Here is a 6431-nt window from a genome sequence, read left to right as displayed (position 1 = left end):
GCATGCTGATATCCGATTATGCCATGGTGTGTATGGTGACAGACGTGAATCTATTTGCATTCTTCTGCATGCTGACATCCAGTGATGCCATGGTGCTCATTTTGATCTCTCATCCAAAGAACAGCTTTTCAAAGAGGCAAATGGAATTTTCAGTGAGTCCAGGATCAATGTCTTATAAACCCAAGTCAGTTGAGTTGGCAATGGTGATGTTAGCCCTCCTCTGTCGTAAGAACAATCAAGACGTCTGCGGTGGTTTGAGATCTGAATTTAGCGCTTGGTTCCAAGCTGATGGCACCATTTAAAGAGCTTATGGAGCCTCCAGGAGGTAGAGCTTTGCTGGAGAAAGCACTGAGCAAGGAGTGGGCTTTGAGGGTTCACGGCCTCTCCCCACTTCTAATTTGTTCTCTTTGCTTCTTGCTTGCCATTGAAGCTGTGATGCCCCAGTTCCCCACACTGTCTGTCTGTTGCCATGGCTCCTCTCAAGCCCAAATAAACTCTTCCTCAAGCTGCCTTTGGTCAGGTGTTTTATCTCGGCAACAGAAAGAAAGTGATACACCTTCCCTCTTCGTTGCTGAGGTTTCAATTCTGTTTACCCAGCTTCTATGGACCGAGCACTGCTATGTGCCAGGGTGTGTGAAAAGCATCAGGCACATAGCCATGACCACGACAAGCCATGAGCCTCAGAGGGGGCCTAGAGGGGCAGGTAGTGGGTGAATCAGAAAACTTCATCTGGTGATGGATACCATGAAGAAGTTAAGCAAGACAGTGTATTCAGGTGACTGTGAGGTCACGTTTGGTTGTTGGGAGATGATATTACATTGGGAAGGGAGTGATGGAGAGTGCCAAGACCTGGAACACAACTCTGTAGACTCTCAGGAAGGAACGGAGCAGTAGCTGAGCAGGTTCCTGGACAGAAGGGTGGCCAGTGTGGCTGGAGAGAGGGTTGTGAGGTAGAAACGGGAGGCGAGAGCCGGATCTTTTTTATTACAAAGGAGAACAGAATTCTAAGGGAAGTGAGAAGCCATTGGCTACTCACTTGATTTTCTGTCTACATCACAGTTCTAAAGAGATAGAAAGCCAGGTGCCATGTTGCAGACTTGTAATTCCAGCACAGGAAGGCTGAGGAGGGGTGCTGTGGTGTCAGGGTGCTATGCCCCATGTTTCCAGGTCTTTAGCTCCAGTTCAAGGACATGAAATAAAGGCATGCACAGCTTGCGATGCAGCACGGAAAATTGCTCCAAAAGTAAGATGACTACTGAAGGAAAGATGTCACGAGTGACAGTGGCCACGTGAGTGACAGTGCTCAGGGACCCCAGGTCTCAGGAGGAAGGAGGGGTTGTTGCTAAGAAACGGACCATGCACAGGTCTTTGTTTTGATTGACAGATTTAACTCGTACAGTCTTTTCTACACTGCACCGGCCCCTTCCCAGAGAGCATCTGGTTTTAATCCTGCACATGCCTGGTTATACAGAGGTGTAAGATGGCAAACAAGGTTTCTCACTGACGTTCACTTAGAGGGTGTGACGCGCCTTACTGTGAACGCCCTCAGAACTAACCCAGGCCGAGGCCCAGCCCCCTTACTGGCCTGTGACTGAGTGGAGACTGCCCACATTGGATGGTGAATGAAGGAAGTGGAAAAGCCCAATGTTTGCAGAGAGGTGTCTTGTCACCCAGTGCGAGGGTGCTAGGTTGTGACAGGTTGATGTGCACATTGCCTGGAGAGGGATGTGTGTGTGTGTGTGTGTGTGTGTGTGTGTGTGCGTGTGTGTGTGTGCATGTGTGCGTGCTCAGTGCACAGAGGTGAGAGCTCTAGGCTAACAACTGCCCAGATCAAGTAGAGTTCAGGCTCTCTCTCTCTCTCTCTTGAGACAGGATTTCTCTTTTAGTCTTGGTTATCCTAGAACTAGCTCTGTAGACTAGGCTGGCCTTGAACTCACAGAGGTCCACCTGGCTCTGCTTCCAGAGTGCTGGGATTTCAGGGAGTAAAGGCACGTGTCATCACCGACTGCCAAGTTCAGGCTCTTAAACCATTTTCTCACCCTGCCTCAGGAGGACTCAGAGTCAACTATATAGTGAGTTCCATTACAGTTTAGATCACAGAGTGAGACCTTGTCTTAAAAAAAAAAAAAGGAAAATAAAGGAAGTTGATTCCAGTGAGGTGGGTGGGTTTCTCTACATCACCTCCCTAGGCAAAGCAAAGTAAGGTGACCCAGAGACTTTTCTTTTCTTTGTCCTCCTGCCCTTTTTCCTGGCATGGAGAATTGAACCGATGGTTTCATACTCACTAAGCAAGTGCTCTCTACCCGTGAGCAATGTTCCCAGCCCACTTGGTTTGCTTTTGGTATCTTGAGACTGCGTCTGGCTATGTAGTCCAGGCTGGTCTGTAGGTTACTGTATAGTTCAGGCTTCCTTCCTGCTTCAGCTTCCCACATGCTAGGATTATATGTGAACTCAGACACACTTCACTTCCTTCCTCCTCCTCCTCTTCCCTCTTACTTCTCCTCCTCCTCCTCCCCCTTTTCCTTCTCCTGCTTCTTCTTCACCTTTTTGATGGTGGTGGGGTGGTTTGCTCAAGACAGGGTCTTATTATGTCTGCTGGCTGTCCTAGAACTCACTCAGTAGACCAGGCTGGCCTTGAACTCACAAAGATCTGCCTGCTTCTGCCTCCCAAGTGCTGGCAATAAAGGCGTGCTTCCCTGCATGTGGCTCAGATTCGCTTTTCTAAGTGTTTAGTTATACTTCCCATTCCCTGTTAGAATGCACCAAGAATAGCTACAATATTTGTGGTTGAAACATGGTGTCTCGTTCCACAGAGAACAAGGATCAGTTCAACAATTTGCTACTTTAACTTTTTACAGCGTGTGTGTGCATGTGTGTGTATGTGCGTGCCATGGCATATGTGGAGGTCAGAAGACAACTTCTGGTGGTGGCTTTTTCCTTTCACCACGTGGGTCACAAGCCTCTAACTCAGCAGCAGAGACTCAGAGCCTGTACTAGCTGAGCTGACGGCGATGATATGATTAGCTTAGTCTTGCCGACTGAGAGCAGCTCTCAAGACTAAGTTCATCTGAGAGAGTTTAAGATTCTGAAGGAGGGTATGGAACATACTGCTCAGGGGTGGAATATGGAAGGCAGCTTATGTCTCTTAGGCAACAAAAGAAGCCCAAGAAAGGAGAACAATGTTGGGAGAGGGGGCACTGAAAACCACTTAGACCCCAGACAATTTATGATTTTGCCAAGAGCCTTGGGAACCCGGTGTGAGCACTTTGCAGAAGAAAGCCTGTCATTTAAGCTTGGAGGGCTGGCAAGTCAGGGCAGCTGCGCTTTTGGTGACCTATTACTCATGTAGCATTGCACACAAAACCACATAGACTTTTAAGAGAGCAATGAGTGACTTGTGACTAGGATTTTTACAGTGTGTGTGTGTGTGTGTGTGTGTGTGTGTGTGTGTGTTTGTGTGTGTGAGATCACAGACCTTACACATGCAAACAGCCTGGAGTCTGAATAACTACCATTATCATGAGGGAGGGGCTGTGGATGAATTAGTGCTGAAATTTGGTCCTTGCGCCTCAGAACTCACAGTGTTTCCAAGGGGACAGGGCCTTCTTGGCTGCTTCTCTACATCTTAAGCGTTTCTGATGAGAAGATGGCTTGATATTTAGGGATGATACAAATAATGCTCAGTTTTAAACCCTCACACATCTACTCTCACGTTCAGAGGTCTGTTTCTTTGCCAATGATTATCGATGAAAAATAAAGAAAATTTGAAGTTCCAGAGTTTAACACTAAGGAGATACAGATCTCCTCCTGTGTTTTCTCCTGTCCTCAAAGTGGCTCTTTAAAGGCTGGTAAGGCTGATAGAATCTCAAGCACTATGTCACCAAGAATGGGGGCTGGTCCTTAGTGACACCGTAACATAATGCGTTTGTGACATCATTTTATTTTCATAGTAGTGACAGTCACAATGTCTGCTCACGGTTGACTTATTGAGGAACGGCACAGTGGGAGGTGAGTCAGATGGCCATAGAGCGACAGCCTATGTCTGGAATCTGGAAGGGGTTTGCTTAAGTTTATCATTTGAAAGTGTATATTCTATACAAGTCAAGGAATACAGACGTGCACACGTGTATATGGGCCTACATATATACATGTAAAGCCATAGCCACTCTTCACTAGGCTTGTATCCATACACATATTGGTGTCTGACCCTCAAGAGTTTTGGTGTTACTTTGGTGTTCATCTTTAAGCCATTTAAACACATGGTAGCAAGTCATCAAGCACCTCAGTGTCCTGAGCTTGCCAGTGGCGGATGCACCCCTGTTCTCCCCTTCCCCATGGAATCTGGGCTAAGCGAAGGCACACATGAAGGTAGGGTCGCACACACTGCTGCCCAGTCTCCTGTGTCTTCTGCCCTTGCACATGGCTCATTTTGAAGAAAAACCCTTCTGTATTATGAAACAGTATGAGTATGCCCTGTAGAGGCCATCACGGGAGGCCTCCTTTTAAGAGCCAGCACTGGTGTGCCGAGCACGCCGTGGCCTCCCATGGGAAGGGGTTCTCCACCTCTGCCAAGTTTCCTGACATCTGAGCCTCCACTAGCATCTGCCTGAATTTCATGATTAACCTTGACCTGGGGCCACACAGCCAAGCTGTGTTTTTGGATTCTAGAATCGTAGAACTGGTAAGGAGATAATAGGTGTTTACTATTGTCTTAAGCTACAGAATTTTGTGTTAATTTGTTGCATTAGGTAACGAGCATGCTTGTAGCTATGGTTTCTGCATTTCTCTCTGCTGGGAGGCATGGGGCGCTCTTCCTTCACCACTGTGTACGTACTGGGGCAGTATGAGAGAGAACTGAGCTGGCCCTGCAGTGTGGTGGGATTAGTGTGCTTGCTTGTGCTGTCTCTTTAAGGGTCCCCGGCAGCTTATCTGCTGCTTCTGGGCTCCCAAGAAAGAAAAGCAGGAAGCCATTAATTCACAGTCTTCATTAATACTCGATTGGTTTTGGATCTTAGCTCTTTTTTCTAATTAGTGAATTTCGCTTAGATCTGAATTAGTGCTGAGATCCCCAAAGTCCCTTTCATCAGATGGTTTCCTTTCCTCCTTTCCTGGGGAATCCTTTGCTCCTGATCTTCAGTTTCTGCTAGTTTAGAAGCTTGCTTAGAAGTCACCAGCCTAAAATCCAGAATAATAGAGAGAACACACAAGGCCTACAGCCTCTTATGAACCAGAATAATAAACACAAGGCCTACAGCCCCCACAGCAAGCCAACCTACAGATAATCCCTTACAGCTTAAACCTTTAATTCTTACCATAAAATGGATTAAGTTTGTGAAGCAATACATATGTTATAGTCTGGTTTGCCATTCTACAATGTATCTATACGTGAAAAAATGCTATCATATGAATATACTTTATTTGACAATTAAAAAAAATCTAGAAGAAAACCCTTCAAATCTACTAATAAAACTTCTCCAATTTGTATTTAGACAACTCTTTCTACCAAAGAAGCCCTTCCTCTCCCCTCCCAGCGAGAACTTTGATATTTAACTAGGAAATCCAGAGAGCTGGGTATGGTGACATGCATCCATAATTCCACTGTCTGGGAGGCAGATGTAGAAGGATCCTGACAGAGGCCAGCCGAGGATCTGTAGGCAGTTTAAAGCTAGCCTGGGCTACATAATGAATTTTGAAAAGAAAAGAAACCAAGAGAGGATAAAGAAAAGAAAAATAGCCATCTTGTCTACCCTTCTAAGATACTTGGGTGAGATAATTGTCTCATTTCACCCACCCACTCGCTCGCTAACCCTAGCTGGCCGTCTGCTGTGAGCCAGGCACTATTCTAATCGTCCTTCAGATGTTCCAGACAACAGCACAAACGTTTGCAAGTCAGATAGCAAAGAGGGTCCAGTAGCAGGCAGATTGTTGGTTACATGTGAAAAGCGCCGTGAGAGCTACGGTACAGCCAGGAAGGGGATCTGGATCACTGCTCCTGAGTGACGCCAGAGGGCAAGCAGGGGTGTCGATGATGTGGGGAGAGTCAACATGGTGGAGGGGCGATCCTTGGGAAGTCCCCAAGAGAAAAGCCATGCGTGACGCTTAGATTTCATTGTCATTGCTTGACACGACCTAGACTCATCTGGGAAGAGTCTCAGCGAGGACTGTCTACAGAGGGGAATGTCTTCAGTTAGCTGATGTATGGGGATTTGACCCTCTGTGGGCAGCACCAGTCCCTAGGCAGGGGTTCTGAATGGTACGAGTGACAGAATCAAGCTGAGCACAATAAGCAAGTGAGCAGGCGCATGTGTAAGCAGGCATGTGAGTGAGCAGGAATGTGTGTGAGCGGGCATGTGTGTGAGTGGGCATGTGTGTGAGCAGGCATACATATGAGCAGGTGCACATGTTAGCAGGCACGTATGTGAGCAGGCACA

The 6431-nt window shown here is 47.0% G+C and overlaps 1 protein-coding gene across 1 annotated transcript in view; it reads left to right on the top strand.

The window, feature by feature from the left end:
- The first annotated feature begins 3927 nt into the window (after nt 1–3927).
- The window catches only part of Slc44a5 (solute carrier family 44 member 5), a 235009-nt gene continuing 232505 nt past the window's right edge, over nt 3928–6431 (top strand). Inside the window, exon 1 of the mRNA XM_005357466.3 lies at nt 3928–4008. The gene's annotated coding sequence lies outside the window, so the exon portion shown is untranslated. The remainder of the gene's footprint in view (nt 4009–6431) is intronic.

The sequence above is a fragment of the Microtus ochrogaster genome, chromosome 21, assembly GCF_000317375.1.
Source record: "Microtus ochrogaster isolate Prairie Vole_2 chromosome 21, MicOch1.0, whole genome shotgun sequence".
Taxonomy (NCBI): Eukaryota; Metazoa; Chordata; class Mammalia; order Rodentia; family Cricetidae; genus Microtus; species Microtus ochrogaster.
Note: the sequence above shows the minus strand (reverse complement) of the source record. Positions and strands in the feature narration are given on the sequence as shown.